The 10,727-nt window shown below is 40.2% G+C and overlaps 1 non-coding gene across 1 annotated transcript; it reads left to right on the top strand.

Moving 5' to 3' along the window:
• The first annotated feature begins 7,524 nt into the window (after window positions 1-7,524).
• Window positions 7,525-7,655, top strand: LOC114636426. The gene has a single exon (XR_003713621.1). It is a non-coding gene; the product is annotated as a small nucleolar RNA SNORA17 (small nucleolar RNA).
• Window positions 7,656-10,727: the final 3,072 nt, after the last annotated feature.

The raw sequence follows: 10,727 nt of genomic DNA, 5'->3' as shown, positions 1-10,727 counted from the left end.
GAGAGAGAGAGAGAGAGAGAGAGAGAGAGAGAGAGAGAGAGAGAGAGAGAGAGATTATGCAGTTGGAGTGCATGATGTGACATCCAAAAAGACTTTCTTTTTAATTAAAATTTAGGCAATAAAGGGAAGAGAGAGTGAGAGAGAGATAATGAAAGAGAGAGAGAGAGAGAACTCTAGGTATACAAATAGGTGGATAGATACATGGAATATCATAAAGAAACAGGAAGTAGAGCTGGAGAGATGGCTCAGTGGTTAGGAGCACTGACTGCACTTCCTAAAATCCTGAGTTAATTCCCAGCAACCACACTGTGGCTCATAATCATCTGTAATGGGATCTGATGTTCTCTTCTGGTGTGTGCAATGGCAGCTACAGTGTGCTCATAGGCTAAATAAATAATATATTTTTATAAAAGAAACAAAAAAGATCTTATGCACATACAATTTCTAAAAATACAAGGAAATAGAATATGAATCTCCATTTTTGTGTTGGTGTTCCGTTTGTATTGAAAACTATGCTCCTGGATATCAACTCTTTAATAATACAACTTCTGGAAGCTTCTTTAAAATAACCACTTATTCACTATGATTTTATATAGGGAAATCTGGACTCTAATTTATTCAGTGGGATTAAAAGTAATATGAGTGGGATTTGATGTAGTTTGATTATTGTAAGCAGAGCTGTGAACATAAAAACCAGAAGAATCCTATATGAAGTGCTGCAGACAGCTGGGTGCATCAGTAAGAACTACTGGAATTTCAAGAGACATCACTGTGTGGTACTCAGGCAGTCGTCCCTTTCTCTGGCATATGTACTATAGCATTTCTGAGAAAACCAAAAATTAAGAATCCTTTCTACTGTCAATTTCACTAGGTAATATTTCTCTGCCCCTTAAATATTGACATTAACAAACTATTTTTTATTTATACAATTTGTGCTTGGGAAATTTGCAGAAGCTTCTTCTGTTTTTATGACTCCCAGTTTAGGTTATAATACCTCAAAATGAAAAACTGTGCTGTCTGTTAAGACAGCCACAATATTGAAACACTGTATTGATGGAGATGAAGAATAAAAAATGATAGGATACAGAAAGGACTATTTAGATTCTTCTACCAAAAGCAAATGACTCTCCATGATCTTTGCTAAAAATGCTGTGACATCTGAGAATCAATTTCAGTGAGTAACACATAAGAAGGAGCAGCCGGGGAAGCCCAGCCTCTCACTTCTGCTTCCATGGGGGTTTATGTTATGATTTGTATCACTGTGAGAGGAAAATTAACATAGTATAGATAGTAGTAGTTTCCAAAATCTTCAGACTCCAGGTTGCTGATGGTAAGAGAATATTCTGCCCCAGACTCACTGCCACTGAATCTTGATGGGACCCCTTCTATCAAGTTGGTTGCACTATAAATAAGGCCTTTAGGAGATTTCCCTGGTTTCTTCTGCAAACAGATTAAATAACTGTTAATGTCCTGACATCTTGTTTTTCTCTCATATCTTGTTTTGCTGCTTAGTGCCCCCAGTTGAAAGGCGCACGTGTTATCCACACTGCAAGGCACATGACACAGTGCCTTCAGCTGTGTTCCCCTGCTTGTCGATGAGGGTAAGGCAAGTGGTAAAGGGTATAAATATCCAGGATTTCCTTTCAATAAATAAGGGGAGACTTGATCAGACCCTCTGTCTTGTCTCCATTCTTCTTGACTCTTGCCCCTCCATCCCCATCTCTCTCTTGCTAGATCCTAACCCATGGACAGAGCAGCAGCTTGGGCCGGTCCAGGCCAAAGTGGCCCCCGAACATTGGGCAGAATGGGCAGTTACACTGGTCAAACAAAATCCTACAGAGAATAAAGTAACTGTCAAAGAACTAAAGGAAAACATGTCATGAATGAACAACTTCATATGAAATTATAGATTCATAATCATTTGATAGAAAGGATAATTCTATAATTCAATAAATTGTTCTAAGAGATTGGATTTGTAGAAAAAATGAGTTAAAATACATATATGTGCTTATTTACTGTAGAAAAAATGATGATATTTAATTCCAGAACTTAATCAGATACTTGCCAGTAAGTGAAAATGTGCTAACAGAGCCAGCAATCATGAGATTAAAATGGTGATGAGATTAGTTTGTGTGGTTTGATGACTTAATCCCTGCTGTGTAAGTGGAAATGTTAATTATTTAGACCTGAAAAAAAATAAGACAAAAATAAAATCTAGCTGGTAGATATAATGTAGATTTCAGTCTGAAATAAATGCATGGAAATTATACATTCAAGTAGGGTCTTCTATTTACAATATAAAAAGAACAATAAAATTCAAATGTAATAAAGTCATATCATTCATAATATAAAGTCTAATCAAAACAGTTTTTAGAACTCTGAATAATGTTCAGATTTATATCTCTCCATCTGCTCCTACTACCTGTAGAAAGAAGTCTGTCTTCTGACAAACGATTGGTATACAATCTATTGGTATAGCAGAATATACTTAGGAATCACTTCATTGACACTTTTTATTGGTCAGTTGTGTTTGATTCTACCATAGGTCTCTGAGGCATCCAGCTTTAAGTTGTTGGCTAATCCAGTTAGGGTCAGGCATGAGATTCCTGTCATGACTAGGACTACAAGTTAGACCAGTCCTTGATTGGCCAATCCTACATGTAGGCTCTGAGGCACCATTGCCCCAGCACATCTTGCAGGTAGGACATTTGTGGGTCAAAAGTTATGTGGTAAAATTGGCATCTCAGTCCCACCACCTTGCCTGGTTATAGAAGATGGTTGGTTCAGGCTCTGTATCCACCTTTTCGGGGAGTCCTTGCTAGGGTCACCTTGATAGGATCCCAAAAGTTCCCAAGGCATTAGGTTCACTCGTTATCTCCTAAATTATTTCCTTTTCCAGTAGTGTCTCCCTGTGCCCTTTTAACCCATGTCACCCTCCCTGACCTGATACTTCCTTTTCCCATGCTCACCTGACCCAAATATACCCACAGAATCTATTCAATTTTCTCTTTCCAGGGAGATCACTGCCTCCACACTAGAGCCCTCCTTTTTACTTAGCTTCTCTGGGTCTGTGGATTATAATGTGATTTTCCTTTATTTAATTTCTAATATTCACTTATAAAGTAAAAGATATGTCATTTTTGATGTTCTGGGTCTGAGTAGCCAAGATCAAGATAGTTCTTTCTATATTCATCAATTTGCCTGTAATTTTAATGAAGTCATTTTTTTTTCTAACAGCTGAATAATACTCCATTGTGTAAATATACCACATTCTCTTTATGCATTCTTTGAGGAAGGAGCTCTGGGTTGTTTCCAGTTTCTGGTTGTTATGAATAAAGCTGCTATGAACACAGTTGAGCAAGTATCCTTATGGTATAATGATGGATCACTTAGGTGTATGTACTGGCTGATTTTGTGTCAATTTGACACAAGCTGGAGTTATCACAGATAAAGGAGCTTCAGTTGAGAAAATGCCTCCATAATATCCAGCTGTAAGGCATTTTCTCAATTAATAATCAAAGTAGGAGGGCCCCTTATGGGTGGTACCATTCCTGGGCTGGTAGTCTTAGGTTCTATAAAAAAAACCAAGCTAAGCAAAGCAGAGGAAGTAAGCCAGTAAATAGCATCTCTCCATGGTCCTTGCACCAGCTCCTGCTTCATTACCTTCTTGAGTTCCAGTCCTGAATTCCTTTGGTGATGAACAGCAGTGTGGATGTGTAAGCTGAATAAACCCTTTCCTCCACAACTTGTTTCGTGGTCATGATGTTTGTGCAGGAATAGAAAGCCTGAAATATGCAGTGTAGACCTGCATACATAGTATATATCTGCAACAGTAATATACTTGGCTGTTAAGTTAGATTGATTCCTAATGTTGTGAGGAACTGTCCTATTGATTTTCATAGTGGTTGTTAAAGTTTTCACCCCTACCAGCAATGAAGTAGTATTCTTCTTGCTCCACATCCCCACCAGCATGGACTGTCATTTGTGTTGTTGATCTTGGCCATTCTGACAGTTATAAGATAGAATTTTAAGGTAGTTTAATTTACATTTCTCTGATGATTTGCGATGTTGAACACATCTTTAAATTTTCCCAACCATATTATATTCCTATACTGATATCTCTCTGTTTAGATCAGCAGTCATATTTTAATTGCACTGTAGGTTTGTTGTATTTAAGTTCTTGAGTTCTTTATACATTCTTTATGTCAACCTTCTATTGGATATGAAGTTGGGGGAAATTTTTTCCCAGTCTGTAGGCTGCCTTGTCTGGACTTACTGAGAGAGAAAGTGCCTAGCCTCCAAGAGATTTGAAATGCCAGGGTAGGTAGATACCCAGGGGGTACCACCCACTCAAAGTAGATGGGGAGGGGAAAGGGAGGAAGGACTATGGGAGGGAGTGAACTGGAGGGGGCAGTGACTGGGATTTAAAATAAATAACTAAAAATCAATTTTATTTTGCTTTACTTTACAAATAAGAAAATCAGAAATGAAAATGGGACATAACAGACATTATAGATAGCCAAAAATTTACATTGTAAAAACCTGTACTTTGCAAAATTGGAAAACCAAAATGTAATGAATGATTTTCTTAATAGATCTTGAGAGTGAATTCTGTGCCTGATCCGCTGTGTTTAGAAAATCAGGTTCATATCTTGTCATTAAAGAGCTATAGAGACTGTGATGGTTTCTGCAGGTACCAGTGCAAATATATATTTCCCCTATTTTGTACAAGGTTCATACAGGACCTGCAAGAGATTGAATCTACATCTGCAAAGCTCAGAGACAGGGAAATCAAAAACATCATCTATGAGAGCTAAAATAATTACAGAGGAGTCTAAAAAGACTTCAAAGCACTTTTTGCAGCTGCTTTTTTTTAAAGGTTGTTGCAAATAAGATGTTTATTTTACATACAATTTGTTATACACTAAAAATTCCCTTTCACAATGTAAAATGAAAGCCATAAAAGCCATCTAGGCGTACCTCCAAAAGTCCCATTCAGTCCATCTGTTCTATAATCTCTATTATAGCACACTTTGTTGAACATCTGGATTCTCCTCACAGATGTGAGCCTCACAGGCTGTATCCTGGAGTATAAGACCTGTCTTCTCATACATAAACAGTGGGACTCAGGGCTCAACCTCCCTCCCCATTCTCCTTTCAATTCCTTCTGTGCTCTCTAGGAATCCTGAACAATAACAGCAGTAATTACAACCTAACAAACAATTTCATTTGGAGGAGGCAGTCTGAGGAGATAATCAATCACTGAAGGCTACAACTGAACTTATAGAATAGAGTGTCAACAGAGGGGTATTCTCAAGGGAGCAATATACAAAAGCCCTGGTGAGTGCTACAGTACACATGGAGGGAAGAGTCATGCAGGCTTCTCATAATTATAAAAAACAATCACATTAAATATCTTCTATGTGAGAGGTGGCAATAGTAAAACAATATGTAATGATCAATGGGAAGATAACATGCTTATAACAGTGTATCAGGGTAGGACCACATACTTAATAAGAGCTTTATGGTAAAAACATAGGAAGGAGTGGAAATGAGAACATGTATTCAATCATTCTCTATAGGTTGAATAACTAAGCTTTTGTTCCTGTTTGTCAAGTTTACAGAGAAATACTTATCTCTTTATGAATGGCAAATGTAAAAATCATGTACTATTTCTCCTGTGGTTTATTGTATTTGTCTCAATGGGAGTACAAAAATAAATGAAAATATTAGGAATGCACATATTTTATCATAAAATGAAAATCGTATAGTAAGTAAATCATCACTTCCAGCCCAAACCTCTACCATCAATCCTAGAGGCTTGTAGCCCTCAGGAACCACTAGGTGAGACTGCTACCCAAATTCCCTGACTGCTTGACCTTCTGAGCAAACCCAGCAGATACAAGTTCAGCCATGCCCCCTCTGCATTCCATTTCCTTGGCCAGAGCTCTGCCTACATTCCCGGAGGCCTCTTGCTAAGTGGGACAACCAGGAAAGTTCACCAAGAAGCAAACCCCTGCCCGCTGGCGCCCGTGGCAAGCCCAGCAGCTATGAGTTCTGCCCTGTCATCTCTGTGCTCCATCTTCATGTCCACACCTCAACCAGAGGTCTAAAAGACCACCAGCTCTTCCTGCTTCCTGGGAGGCCAGCCTCCACCAGGAACAACCAGAGGCCTGAAGCCACCAGGCACTTTCAACTTTGCCTGCATGCCTGGAAACTTGCTGACTTCAGGGACTACCATCTTTACGTGAAACCCAGAGGCCTGCTCCCATCAGTGAACTCAAGGTCTGTCAACATTAGGTACAACTAGATGGCTAAAGATTGGCATAAGAAAACAATCAGAAAAAAATATATATAAAAAACAAAAAAACAAAACAGTACTTATAGTGTGTGTCATAGTGAATCTAGAATGTTAATTCCCTGAACACAGCACAGCACTGCTATGGAACAGTGCAGGTTAAGCAGTTTATTGGACAAAGGCAGTTGTTCTCTGCTCTTACCTGCAGATGACAGTATTTTGTATTTCCCACAGCAAATGATGCCCTGACCTCTGTGTCATCTATGACCTGATCCTCCTGCTGATAGTATTTCTCAGTATCTCCACATCTAGGCTTCCTAACATTCATGACTATGTCTGTAGAGATTGCTTCTGGTTCCCAGATTTACTTTTTTCTTCTTGTTTGTAAGTCTACAGACTAGCCTAGTATCTGACATACAGAGTGATAGAATAGGCTTCTCCTCAAGCAAGAAGAATCACTGAAACATTAAATGTCATCATCAGTGGTGTTAAGGAATATAAGTGCTGTGGGCTATTGCTGTGGGTAGGAATAACAGAGCTGTCTGTTTTAGCCTGTGATACTCCCATCACTGAGTCCCACCAATAGAGCTTGAGTCACAGGTTGTTTTCCACTTTCTACTCTGCTTTCAGCTTCAATTTATCCTTCTGATTCTGCTATCTTTGTTTTAAGGAATCTTTTATGGCTAAGACTGATTTTTCGTGTGTGTGTGTGTGTGTGTGTGTGTGTGTGTGTGTGTGTGCGCCTACCTGCCTGGCTGCCTGGCTGGCTGGCTGCCTGGCTGCCTGGCTGGCTGGCTGGCTGGCTGGCTGGCTGGCTGTCTCCCTGTCTGCCTGCCTGCCTGTCTGTCTGTCTGTCTGTCTGCCTGTCTGTCTGTATGCATGTCTGTGCCCAGGATAGTCAGAATAGAAGAATTCATCAGATTTTCTAGAAACGTATTTATAAATGGTTGTAAACCACCAGCTGCATGCAAAGAACCACAGGTCTTCTACAAGATCAGCCAGTCCTCCTTTCTGTGGAGCCATCTCTCTGTTCCTTTTTAATCACTTCATTGATGACTTCACCTGTTATGTCCCTTTTAAAAAAATAGTTAACTGCCCTTGGCTATTCATGGTATCACACATCAGAAAGCTCTAAATATATAACTTTCCTTAGACGTCCCCTTAATCTCCTCTTGGCCTAGTTTCTCCATCTATGAAATTGTGAATAATTAAGACTCTTGTCCATTACTGCCTTATAGAAGCATTGCAGGTATTGTTGCTTTGTCACATGAGTGTCAGTAGGTGACAGAAAGGAGAGACACTACATCTGTTCAGTATTTTGATCTGTGAACATCTGACTGATCAGTAGCCTATAATTTTCTGAAATAAAGAGAGCCTGAGAAGAAAAGACTAGTACTAGGCAGTCTCAGACTGTCTCCCAGGATGGGGAACTGGACAATCGAAGAACCTCACATAAGTTCAGGGGCCCTGGACAGGAATGACAGACATCCATTGCAAGGTTCCACTCAGGCAGGAAGGGCAAGTAGTAAGCCCAAAATGCACACCAGTCTGGCATCACGGGGCCCAGACAGCTAGCTAGCACTAACTGACCACTACTTAAGGACCAGCCAGGGCCAAAGGACAGATCATGCCCACAATGACCCCTGCCTGGAGACATAATGCACAAGCAGGGCATAGCACACCTGAGACCTCTTTTGCAATGATTTCCCAAAACTCAAGAGCCTACGAGATCTTCTAAGACAAGAAAGTGAGTGATGGATAAATGGGAGAAAAGAAGAAATAGAAGAATGTGGTCACAAAGAAGAGAGGCAGAACTGGAGACTAGAGGGTTATGAGGAACAGCTTGCTGTGAGTAGTTGTTGATGACAAGACCATGGTAAAGTGGTGGCCTATGCTGCCACCAGGGGGCCATGACTGGGTCCACAGTATCAGCAGATGTATGTCACCACCAAAGTCCAGCAAACATCCAAGTTTGGGACCTGGGGACATGTTGGTGTCTGAGGATTGGGATGAACTGGCTCAGCTCATCATCTGGGCATGGTAGGAGAGATGGCTCTGAAGGCATGAAATCAGGAGAGTAGATGCTTGCACTAGCCACCTGCAGTTGTCACAGGAGCCTGGGCCCACACATTGCAGGAGCCGTAGGTCTGCTCCCCCAGAGGATACAAGCAGCATGAGAGAACTTCTGCTAACACTCATCACCATGCATGAGACAATCTCTTCACCTCTATTGACCTATGGCAGTCAAGAGACTGAACTTTGAGTCATAAGAGCAGGAGAGTTGGCTCTGACTCTCTTCAGCTGCATCATTCACGACAGAAGGTCCTGCACCTTGGGTGGGCAGCACATTACATCTGACCTTGATGGCAGAGCACAGATAAGCTGAACATGAGGGCCTTATTGTGGGAAAGCTGGCCCTGCCACTTCTCTGCCACAAGGTTACACGGGGAAATGAAAGATGCCCCCCAATCTCTTGCTACATAGACCAGACATCAGGCTCCAAGGTCATTAGAGGGGGAGAGATTGTTCTACTCCTCAAATGCTTCAGCACTGAAGAGTGAAGATCCTGAATTTTACATGGGAAGCACAGTAGAGCTTACCCAGAATATGAGGTTTACAAGTGAGCCAGCCCTTAGTGTGTTAGTATGGGAGAGCTCACCCTGTCTCTTTTTTACTGTGTAATGGACTTGGTTGGCAGACAGGACAGCTGTCCCTAGGGTCATGAGAGTCAGAGAAATGGCCTTGTCCATCAACAGCTGCATCACTGAGCAGAACACACCCTGTACCTGAACTAGACACAAGGTTTAGCTTGCCCTTTTTATGGTGGTTGCTAGTGAGTTGACAACTTCATGGCCATGGAAGTTGGAGAGCTGGAGGGTGGATCAGCTCAGAAACCTCTCTGGCCTCATCCAGGATTTTGAATTGACCTACTAAAACATGGCTAATGCAGTGACTAGGCCTATCGAGTACATGAAGGATCCAGTCCTACAAATCTAAAACTACAGGATCTTCATGACACAGTGCAACAAAAAGATATTCAATAAGAGCACTAATGATGTTGCTGTATTAATAAAGTAGCAGAAGCCAGAGGCCTTATACCAGGCCAGTGTGTCAATCCAATGAAAATTTGTAAACAAAGATTGTAGAGAAGTGTCTGCACTCTGGTATACTATGACACACTACAGTTTCCATGACAAGATTTTTTGTCTGTTGGGGGCTTAGTTTAAGCTGGGTAGAGTGTCAATATGAACAGAAGGGGAGATGACTGTAACTGGTATATAAGATGTGAAATCCATAAAGAAATGTTAAAAATAAATAACTGAAAATGAACTTAACAAGGAAAAGAGACTGGGTATTTTGGAGATGAACAGGCAGCTGTGTAGATGAATAGGATACTATGAGGAAACAGGAAATAGATCTTACCTATACATGATTTCTGAAAACATAAGGGAAAAGAGTATAGGTGTCTGTTGTTGTGTTGGTGTTTTGTTTCTAAAACTATTCTCTGGGATATCAGTTTTGGATTGATAACACTTCTGGAAACATCTATAACACCTCTATGTTCTCTATGTTTTCATCTGCTCCAAATTCACTGCACTTGATCAGATCCCATCTTCCAAATTGGCTGCATGATATATCAGGCTCTTTGGAGCTTTCCCTAGTTTCTGCTTGAACAAGTTTGAACCAAAATTAATGCCCTGACTTGCCCTGCAAGTGATTGTGACTCTGTCTCCCAGAGATAAAAACAAGTGTCATCTGTTTGTCACCCCTGGCACCTAGAGGTGAAAATGTAATAGATATTCACATAGCTAAGCATGATAAGAAGGAACATGCCTGAAATTCCAGTCAACACTAATCACAATGTAACAGTATAAGTCTCATTTTAGTTAGGTTTTACCTGGAAACCACAGCAACAGGAGCCCAAGGAACTGACCATGGAGCCCTCATGTACATGCTTAGTCCTGACTGCAGTAACAATGATACAGAATATAACTTGTAGGTAAAGAAGTCCCCAAGGTAGTGAAATTAGGGCTCACAAATCATTGGGAAAAAGTTAAGGCTGGGCACAGCTACTCATCTGAGAATTTAACAAAATCCTGGTGACTCCAGATGCCCAAGTTCAGAGCACACATACACATCTAGAGAATGCATTTCCAATCAATGATTTAAAATTGTAAATGACATTGCTATTATATGTAAGCTCTATTTTGAATGATATATTTCAAAGATAAACTTCAGTAATAAAGACAAATATCCTGTTGTCAGGGAATATAAAACAAAGAAACTATTATATCTTTAACTCATTCTAATACTTCTGATTAATTAAAAAATAATATGTGTTGTGCTTGTAAAGTGTTTGTTAGGGTAGCCATTTTGTTAAATTAAAATGATAATTTATTGGTATCATTTTACTGATGTAAAAATTATG

The sequence above is a fragment of the Grammomys surdaster genome, unplaced genomic scaffold (genome assembly GCF_004785775.1).
Source record: "Grammomys surdaster isolate TR1022 unplaced genomic scaffold, NIH_TR_1.0 123970, whole genome shotgun sequence".
NCBI lineage: Eukaryota > Metazoa > Chordata > Mammalia > Rodentia > Muridae > Grammomys > Grammomys surdaster.
Note: the sequence above shows the minus strand (reverse complement) of the source record. Positions and strands in the feature narration are given on the sequence as shown.